Source organism: Etheostoma spectabile, chromosome 4 (genome assembly GCF_008692095.1).
Source record: "Etheostoma spectabile isolate EspeVRDwgs_2016 chromosome 4, UIUC_Espe_1.0, whole genome shotgun sequence".
Taxonomy (NCBI): Eukaryota; Metazoa; Chordata; class Actinopteri; order Perciformes; family Percidae; genus Etheostoma; species Etheostoma spectabile.
The window spans coordinates 21,880,944-21,891,739 of record NC_045736.1 but is presented as its reverse complement, the minus strand read 5'-3'; the positions used below and the strand labels follow the sequence as shown (position 1 = coordinate 21,891,739).

The 10,796-nt window shown below is 38.3% G+C and overlaps 1 long non-coding RNA gene across 1 annotated transcript; it reads left to right on the top strand.

Annotated features, from left to right (window-relative positions):
• The first annotated feature begins 6,774 nt into the window (after positions 1-6,774).
• LOC116688121 (uncharacterized) lies at positions 6,775-10,558 on the top strand. The gene is made up of 3 exons (XR_004331713.1): positions 6,775-6,882; positions 7,771-7,995; positions 9,749-10,558. It is a non-coding gene; the product is annotated as an uncharacterized LOC116688121 (long non-coding RNA).
• The last annotated feature ends 238 nt before the right edge of the window (positions 10,559-10,796 follow it).

Genomic DNA, 10,796 nt, shown 5'->3' with positions numbered 1-10,796 from the left:
TGTCAAATGCCTCTCCAGGTTTTTCCTCATGGCATCTATTCAAGCCACTGGAGTGTTTCACAGAACTGAGACACCTCAAACGATTTGCCACATCTATTTTAGTTCACCCAGATTTGCTCTTTGCCCTTACTGTGTTGTCTAATGCATGATGTGCATCAACAAACACTTGTGCTTTGGCACAGGACAGCAGATTGGCCTTCAAACTTTTCACAGCAGCTCCATGGCCATAGTCAGGGGCTGCTGTTGTCTACAGTCTCCCACAAAATGAGATAATAATGGCCGAAGCAGCTGGGATGTTACAATTATCTGACCACTGCCAAAAAAGCAGTTATGACTTAGCAGTCGCTAGAGACGTTGAAATGAGTGGCTAATATCACAGCTGCTCAGCTGAATCAAGCCCTGAGCACCTTAACTGAGCCCTAAACACACACTCTCAGCAGCCAACAACTCACTTTGAATGTAAACTCACTCAGAAATGTCACCCTAAAAATGAGTGAACTAATCACTTCTATAATTATCAATCAGCTGGCCAAACATCTTTCATCCCAGAGAAGAGAAAGAAGCAAGAAGTCTTAAAAGCATTTTATTAAACGTAATTTGACATCTACAACTGTGTGCATACAATATGTGTCTAAAGTCCGTCTCTTGACAGCGGACAAGCTAAATATCTCCTGACGGCACAAAATACAACTTGCGCGCTTCAGCAACACTGCTGGAAAAAGTCCTCTGGGAAACCGTGAGCACAGCATTTGTCGACCATAACACTCCTGCACCATAGTGTGTAGTGTGTTTACTTGAAATATTAGACAAGAGTATGTTGGGACTTTTCAAGCCCAAACACAGATTTACAATACTGATGCGATTAAAAAGAATTATTAGTCACTTACTAGTTAACAGTAATAAGTGTAAAGCAAGTCTGTTTAACATGTGTACATGAATATAGAAAGTGATCAATCCCCCTGATAATCTTTTGTTGTTACCAAGGGTGGCAATCACAGGGTACCTCGTGAGACATGGCTCACATACCTATAACATCGAGGTACAGCAATTCTGCCATAATCAATTTATTGCTAAACAATCTTTGTAACTATGTATAGAAAATGCAGCCAAAAAAGATTAAGTGCTGGTTTTCTCTCTTTATTCACAGTTTATTAACAACTGTGATGCTGCAACTCCAAACTGTTAGAAAAAAGCACAATCCTGCAGCACAAGTTGTTCAATCTGTAAATTAAAATGACAGAACTATAAAGCAAATGTAACATACAAAGTAACTTTGGACTTATGCATGGCTGGGGCTTCTGTTATTTTCCTTCAACTGCCGTCTGCCATTTCGTTGAAAACTTCTTTGGCTAGTTACTCATGTTGAAGTTTCCCTCATTCATGTGTTCAGCTCCACCTCAAGGAACCATGAAGAAGTGAATGTGGGAGCAGGGTAATATGTTGCAGCACCTTGTTTTATTAATATTGTGCCAGTGTATTGATTAGTGTAACGCATGAAAGAGGACAACAACATTGCCATATTGATATTTTCCCTATTTTATTTCCTAGAAAAAAGTCTGAAAAGTGGGGTCATCCTATTATCGGGGTCTATAATTTCAGCTGTGCAAGTTGCAGAACTTAAGGGACATCACCTGTTTGAACAGCCAATAGAGAAGTCAGCTATAAACTATAGACACAAAATTAGCGATGATCCATTTCATTTTAATGTTACAAAAAGCTGAACAGAAAAACGTAATGATGGCATGCCCATTGCCATGGCAGTCATTCAGCTGAAGGCCTTGGAAATATTTACCATTAATTTAAATGTGACACCTTCATCTAAAAAGATATTAAAAATGTTATTTTATTTAAAAGATGTTAAAAACAACCGCTTGACTTGTTTTATTCAATGTGTTTTTATTAGAATTATTTTCAAATAAAATGTTCTTTATGAAACAACATTTAGCTTGTTTAAAGTATTTTCCAAATAGAGGATATGTGGGATCCAGCTGTCCTGAGGGAGTTCAATGATGCTTGAAGATCAATGAATCACTGCATTCAATGTGACCACGAGAACTCACAGTCTATGCTTCCGTCCTCCTGACGGTGGCTGCTGCAAACAGGAGTTTAGTCCCTGTGGCTATGTATGGCATACATTGAGAGGTCCTTGGGGTAGAACCACATGTAAGTTGGTACTGGAGTCGTAGTTTATGGAAGTTTTGGATATCACAATTTACAGGGAACGTTGTAACAAGATAAAGTTTTGTGTTCAACTTGCCGAAGCAACAGATCAGCTGGTAGCCTGATGACCTTTTTCTAAATGCATCTTTGACTACTCTTGGATGTGGAAGATACAACATCAAAGGTTTTTTTAAACAAACTTTGACACAGAACCAAAACTGAGCTCACGATGTGCTTAACAGCCACCTTTTGAATATCAAGTTAAAAAAAGAACGTTTAGACTAAAATTAGTATAAATTTGACATTCTTTTATATTTCAGCTAGACAAATGCAACCAACAAATAAGGAAAAATGTTTTGATTTGCCATTTGAAAAGGTCACTAGCAACCAGACAAAAAGGGCAGTAGCTTTTGTCCCCCAAACCCCCCAACCCCCCCATTTAGGGCTACTAACTCCATGCGAGTCTGGATATATCATAAACAACATAATACATTTGAGATGACACAGAGAGGTCACACTGTCTGCAGTTATTCAACTGGACCACTGAAGCCAAAAAGAAATTGCAAACTTTCTCAAAAGATATACACCAACAGAAATAAATGTTCGTGAACATCTCCGTGTCAGAACAATGCATTGTGCAGTTCTGTCCCAAAAATACAAAGACAACCTGATACATTTTAGAGTTAGAGTTTCATAGTTAGAGTTTTTAGGATATTTTCAATTTATCCGCTCCACTTTGAATTAAAAAGAACAAGAAATATAATACCCTAAATGGTCAATAGGCCACAGTTCACTAGCTTTCTTTAATTATCTGGAAGTCTATGGCAAATATAAATAGGAGAGCAAGTGCAAACTGTAATGAGAAGAGGATAATTAGTAAGAGAAACAGCAAACAAGCAGTGAAGAAAAGTCTATAATCCTTGAGAATTAATTAATGCACTTGAAATTCTACGTCAGTTTCCTCCAGAGAGTCAACAAACCAACATACACTACACAATTAAAAAAAGATGAGCCTCCATCTTTACCATCAAGGGTAAGTTGTCATGTAGATGTAACTTAGCTGTCAATCAGTCCAATCTGTGCTCAATAATTCATGAGCTGCAACCTCACCACTGCATTGGAATACAAAGCAAAATGATACTGTATGTAATGCCATATGTTATAAATAAATATTTACAACATTCAAACATTGTTAGAAAAAAATCCCCAAAAGTAGGACCAGTATTGGTTTCACGCACAACCCCAAAAAAAAGTTAACAGTTCATGTGTAGAGCCCTGGTGACACTTTGAGCCTTCTTAGTGTTTTCAAAATAGTGATTTTGATGCTATCATAGTAGTGGCCCTAGCACTCCCATTCAAAAGGCCATTTGACCAATTTTCTTCTGACACTAGCATATTTATTCCTATTAATGTTTCTAAAGATGTTCCCATTTGAAGAGACTCAAAAATCTGTGTGCTGGTGCAATAATGTTCCAAACAAGTAAACCAAAAACTAAAGCCCCTATGATGATTATGTATAATGTAGTTTGTGATACTTTATCTTACATATTTGCATGACAACCCGTCACGCCCATTGCTTCTGTTTGATAGCACCTCTTCCTGTATCTGTCACTGAAGTATGGGTTAACATTTGGGAAGTACAGTACATTAGCTGGGATGATGGTTATTTAATCTGTGACCAATTTTCTGTGTGTATGCCGTCACAGTGACTTTAGAGTATCACACAATACAGAAGTGAGTGTGACATCCCCGCTGAATATCCTGGTGCACAATTCCTAATCAGGACTTCATTATTTCCAGAAGAGATGGAATTGCATGACTAGACAACCCAATTTTCTTCTCATTCTCTGACATGCCAGAGGACAATGTGTGATGAAACATGCTCTTTCATTGTTTTCATATTCTCTGTCAGTCCTCATAAACAAGGCAGCTGCCAGGGTAGTGTGAATACAAGGCATACTCTACTAAGATAAGCATACTCTGGTGTGAAAAAAGAAAAGAGGTCAGTTTTTTGATAAGCAAAAACACATCTGGTATTAAGCATAACCTCCCAAGTTGCTCTTAATCAATTTGGTTCAGAGTGGAGTCTTTGGTGCTGTTAGTGGGAAAGGTTGTGGTTGGATGTTTGCATCAGTGTACAAGATGGATGCAGAGTTCTACAGATGGAGATGGGTTAATACAAATTAGTGAGTCAAAGAGAGAGGAATACAACATAGTTTGAAAATATATTAAACGCATGGTTGGTAATGTTGAAAAGCTGGAAAAATTTAAAAGAAGTACCTCTTTCAATGCTCCCTCCAACCCCTCTCCCTGCATTTGGGGCTCTGACCCACACACAGACGTGCATGAGCAATGCTGCTTCGGAGCAGAGCAGAGAAAGGACCACAATTTAACATTATGTCTTATTAACCAGAAAGCAGCTAACATTATCATTTTTAATGTTAAAAACAATTCAAATTCAGTCTTACTTCCAAATGGCCTAAATGGGTTTGTGACACAATTCACAATCTGGGATGTTATGAATCTTAGGTTTGGGATTAAAAATTATGACAAAGATACAGTATGTACATGTTTTATCCCCTAATAGTCTCAACACTAAATTATTTATTTGTTGTCTTTGGCCTACACTGCAGGTAACTGCGCAAAGACAAAGGCATACACGCATGTGAAGAGTTGGCTCAGGTTTTAGATTAGTGACTGTTGGATGGATATATACAAACACCTCACTGATGGTTATTGAGCCAAATCAGTTTGATGGAAAAAGCTTGCTGGTGTGTATGCACTCTATGGCACCACTCAACCCATTTAGCCTATTTTTTAGCTTAACAGCTATTTTGCGTGTAGATTGTTTTTATTTCTGTATTTATTGTTTACTTCTTATTAATGTTAAATGTTTGTTTTTATATATGCACCATTCACCAAATTCCTCGTAGGTGTGTCTTACTGTGGCACTAAAAATTTTTTTGTTTTAATTTTTGGTGCCCGGGTTGAGTCATGATGTTGGGGCATTAGGTACCAAAGGGTTTTACCTGAAAACAACCCAAAGGACAAAATAATTGGAAAGGGAAAAAAGTAGAGGTGCAGAAAAAAAAGACTTTTTTGGTGATCAATTTTAGGTCAGTGGGCATGTGTGTGGGTGTGGGGGGTGTGTGTGTGGTGGGTGGGTTTTGTGTGGTGTGTGTGTGTGGGGGGTGTGGTGTGTGTGGGTTTGTGGGGTGTTTTGGGGTGGGGGGGTGTGGTGGAACCAGGGGGGGGCCCGCAGCACTAAGTAAAAACATTCGAAGGGGAGGGCACCTCTTTGGAGGGGAAAATGTTTTAACAGGCCCAAAAGGGGGGGGGTCGTGGGGGGGGTTTGCCCGGGGAAGTAATTCAATTAAGAACCGCCCCTGTGTGTTTCACTCATAGACCGTTAAATTAATTAAACAATATCAGCTATGGTTTTAAATTGCGGAGATTTAAACACAAGGGGGGGGGCGGCCAAAGGGCGAGGGCCCCTTTTACAAAAAAAAATCCTGCGCATGTGGGCGCGGCGCACCGGTTTGTTAACGTTTGGAGCCGGGGAATGGCCCATGAAGCGTTGTTTTAAGGGGGCAGACGATTTAAATAATCCCAAATTGCTTTAAAACGAGAAAGAAATCCCAAGTCGTTGTTTTGAGTACATTGGAGGTTTACAGGTACCAGCGAGCAACGGTTGTTTGTTTTTTTTTTCCGTGTATGCTTAATGAAGGGGTGCGAGGGGAAAAGGACGAGCGGAAAAAAAGCGAGAGAGAGGAAAAGCTGTCACTTTGTTGGGGGGAAATGGACGGGTTTAATGAATTGGTTTCACGGGAGTTGCCCTTAAGGACAAGGCCCAAGGGCCAGATACCAAAAATAGAAAAATTGCTAGCTCCCATTTTTCCCAAAATTTCCAAATTTAAATTAAAATTCAAACCCCAAAAGTCATTTAAGGAAAATTTTTTTCTTTTTATGGATCCTATGTTTATAAGTAGTTAACGTTAGTAGTACGATACGGGGAAACGTTAAAATTTTCAAAAAAAAAAAAACCCAAAAATTAAACCCCCTAGTCAAATAAGACATTTTTTCTAAAAATAACGAGTCAGCTCCTTTTTTCCGGGAAAAATAAGGTATGAATAAACAACCTCGCTAGGCTTTTTACATTTTAAAAAAGTGTAATTTCCTTTATATTTCCCTTTTAATTTGGGGTTAGAGACGGCCTTTCCAAACAGGGCGGGGCCCGGTTTTTTCCCATAGACAGTTAATACAAAATTATTTGAAATGCACCCCCAGGGTTTGATTCTAATAAAACAATGTCCCGGTGTCTCAGATAAAACCCAAATTAAAGCATGCGCCGACATTGCCCACTTTCAAAACCCCTAAAGTATTTAGGAGTAGGTTTACGTTAACTTGTCCCGTAATTACAATAGGATATGTTATAAATTACGAGCTAAGGTGTATAATTTGTTTTCTTTTTTCTTTGTGAGGCGTGAAATTTGGTGTTTAGTGGGTAAAAATCCCCTCTGTATTTCCCCCTTATGGCAGACTTAAAAAAATAAATCAGAAACCTGCGTTTCTGACCTAGAACTGAATTTGGAGTTTTTTTTGTTTTTATTTTCAGTGACAATTTGCCCCCTTTAATAGTGTAAAAGAGGAGTGTGGCTGATTCCCTGAATGAGACCCCCCGGTTTTAAAAATGACTGACTCCGAGAAAGCAGGGAAAAACAGGTTCAGCTCTGAAAGCTTTATGTTTAATTTTTTTTATAAGCTACTTATTTTTTAAAATTTATTTGAATTTGTTTTTTAACGTAATTATTTAAAAATTCCTTTGTTGCGCAACACCTGCAGTTTCCCTCTGGGAATCAATGATATATCTTATTTTATGTGAATTAATTAATGGAGTTCACAGGATCAGATGTTATGTACAATTTTTGACACTTATGTGTAGAGGAAACACTACAGATGTAGCAGACATTTCTGGCCAGCCACACACACAAAAAGACTGATGCTAAAGTTGCATCAGTCATAAAGGACCTGCATTTGCATTTGCATTTACACACACACACACACACACACACACACCACACACACACACACACACACACACACACACACACACACACACACACACACACACACACGTTGTGCAAATAATGCATTCTTTATTAGTCCCACAAGGGGAAATGGGTTGAAATGTAGTTTTATTATTGTCATAATACTAGACGTTTTGTCTACTTCATATTGTCTCATCTACTTAGTGTTTCCCAGCCTTGCAGGTAATAATGTTGTGTATTGTCTAGGTTTTGAAGTCTCAACATTTGAATGGGGACAATCATGAGGCAAAACTTATTCTGCAAACATGTGTCCAATGAAAGCTACTGACTCCATCGTTTTTCTTTGACTGACTTGTCTCCATCACTGGCAGCTTAAACGCCATGAATTTTAAAATTTGGGTTTTGTATACTAAAAATAATTGTAAACAAGCACACAGTTTTAAAAGAAAACAAAAAACATCAAGTGTGTTTACAAATTATGAAACTATATTTAGTATAATGTCTTGATATTGAATTTCCTGTTATATAATATCTTCTTGACCTCCGTCTCATCTCTCCCCAGGCCTTTGAAGCAGCGTTTACCCATAGCATGGAGACCTTGTGCCGAACTGACGTCTCTCAGAGGGCTGAAGTGTCTTCAGAGATACAGCTAATCAGGGCCTCGGCAGCTTTTGGGCTGTATGTTATTAAATCCTCACCCGAGCTGAAATTTAAGGTCCAAAGTGCCATGACTGCATTCCTGGACAGGACGGGTGTAGTCTCATGGGTGACACAGCAAGGTGGATGGGTAAGAACGTTTTCCTTATATTTTCTTTATTGTGACCACTTGCACAGGTCAGGACAGCTGGAAAACTAAAATATAAAAGTAAAGGAGACTTGAGATGTTTCTGATGAGATTAATAACATGTTAATTGTTGCAAGGGTCATGGTTTTGAACCACTGCACCAGCTCTTGGCACCGGATGATTGTTCATATTTATGACATCTATTACAGGCATCTACCACAGACTTTTAAGTGCAATATAACAGTTTTAAACAAGCAATCAACTTCTTACCTAAGTTGAGAAAAGATTTAGTTTAACTCTTTATTTCTTTAAGAAAAAACACTTTTGATTGAGATCATTTCTGGAGGTGTACTACATGTCATGCAAGTTGAGTTTGTTCAGTTAAAAGAAACTATTGTTTGGTCCAAGTGCTTCCTCTCTAATTTGTTTAAACCACCACACCTAACTGGACATGGAATGAAGCAATACTGGATTGTGACCTTCATGCAATTTGAATTCTCGTGAAATGAAACTGAATGCACTAAATTTGTTTAACCGGCTGCATTAGGGCAGATTTAAGCAGACCTTTCTGCTTCGACTCTACAGGAAATAGTAGACAAGCTTACTATAGTACAGTATAATACTGTAAGTAAACGCTATAAAAAAAATTATTGTCACACCATGACTTTCTATGGTTGTAAATACCTGTTTTGTAATGTTATGTTTGGTAGGTGTAAATCATAAAATCCCTCAGCAGTTTTTCTGCCACACGGCATTTTTTTTTTAATCATTAATTTCATGTAATTTTGCAACACCCTAATCTAGTAGAGAAAGATCAAGTAGAGATTTATTGATACAATATCTTAATATTGATCTAGCTTACTATGATGCCCAGTGGCTCATGCCACCCAGAAAACTTATTTCGCACTGTAACCATGATGATGTAACTCTTATTGTTGATTGGCTACTTTACTTAGTTGTGATGACTTTACGTCCAAACAAGTTGGGTTATCTGTATATTGAGTAGTCGTGGTGCAATCCAATTTTAGTAGTAAATTTAGTTTTAAAATAACTCATAGTTACAAAGCCTTTACTGTCAAATTTACACCCTAACTTACATACAGCTGGTGCAACCCAGTGCAGACATTGACCAGATGTTCTGTACGATGTTTTGTTAGGATTTGTATTTGTGCCAGTATCCTGCATACTGCTTAAAGATACAGTAAAACCAACTATTAATATATAGCCGTGCCAAACATTATTGTTTGGAGTCTTTTGCACAATATAATTTTTTATCCACACATTAAGGAACCATGCAGTTAAAGCTATAGTGTGTAGTTTCTGTCTTCCACATGAGGAATTCCAAGTAATGACATCAACACTGTCAGCGCATCCACATTATACAGCCTTCCTGATCACGCCCCCACCCCTCCACCACACAGTTGCAGGTATGCAAGGAGGACACGCCAGATGGAAAAAAAACACAGACTCTTCAGAAGTGGTCATTATCTTCACTTGAGCTTTACCGGACGACAATCTTCTGAACATAGACATACTAAGAAATACTTAGTATGTCTAGAATGAAACTGATCTGTCTGAACGGTCTAAATCATCTTTGTAGCAACTCATTTGGCAGGGGCTTGAATGTAACAGAAGTTCATTAATATTAAAAAGTTACACACTAAAGCTTTAAAGCAAGATTTAGACAAGAGCTACATCTGTACATCTGCACCTTTACTTTTTTTTCATCTGTAATTTTGTGTTTGGTGTGTTTCAGGAAAAAGTGAAAGACGTTTGAGACTGAATCTTGCCCTACCAGCCTCTGTAATGAATGCCTACCTGAACAACATTCCACCAGTTGAACTTGTGGAGCCACTGTATCAGTCTGTAATCTGTCTGTTCAGGGTTCTTTATCACAGGCAGACATCTAATCAGACACTAAACCTCTTCCTTAGAATTTCAGTGCTTTCACATTGCCTTTCTGTTTCAGACAATCTGGTGCTAACCCCATGTTGTATTGATGCAGTTTATGGGAGTTGATTAAAAGGATTGCAGCTGCCATTGAAATTTTTCCCTTCTCAGTGACTTGCATTGGTTGATAAATAGCTAAAATAGTAATCTAAAGTAGATCATTGTAATGCAAAAAAATTTCAATAAGTCACTTTTATTCTCATAAATGATTAGCGCTACTTCCGCATTATGGGGCCCATAGAGCATGCACACTACAGAACTCTTTCGGCCAAGCCGGCTACTCCCGTTTAGCACTCCGCTAACTTGTGCGGCACTTTTAAGACTTTCCAAATGTTATCGGGCCAAATGAATAAAATTCTGATAGTAAAACGAATCATTTCGCAGGGGTTGTGACCATTAAAGTCTATGGGGGGAAAGTATTTTTGGGCCAGAGGGCATCACGCTACAGATCCGGAAGTTGCAATTCTGTTTGGCCACTATGTCAAATTGTCTTCAAAGCCCAACGTGCATGTGCAAAAGTCTCTCAGACCACTTGAATCACAATATGCTAAAAGATTATGGAATTTTTTGCCAACGATGCCAAAAATAAACTGCCTACCACAGCTTCAATTTGAATTATTTAATTTGGCTGGTGTTTTTTTTTTTGCTTGCCTTCTAGTATACAAATCAGTGCCCGAAAGGCTCTTGCCAAGTCATTGTTATTGTGATTCCTGCAGTGAAAGGTTACAATTAAGCTGTTGAACCCACTATGTTCAAACTTTGGCATCCATATGGATCTGAAATGTGTATACTGGATCAGGAAATGCCCTTTTGGGGGCTCAGTCAAGCTGTGATTTCAAGTACTTGTGTTTTCT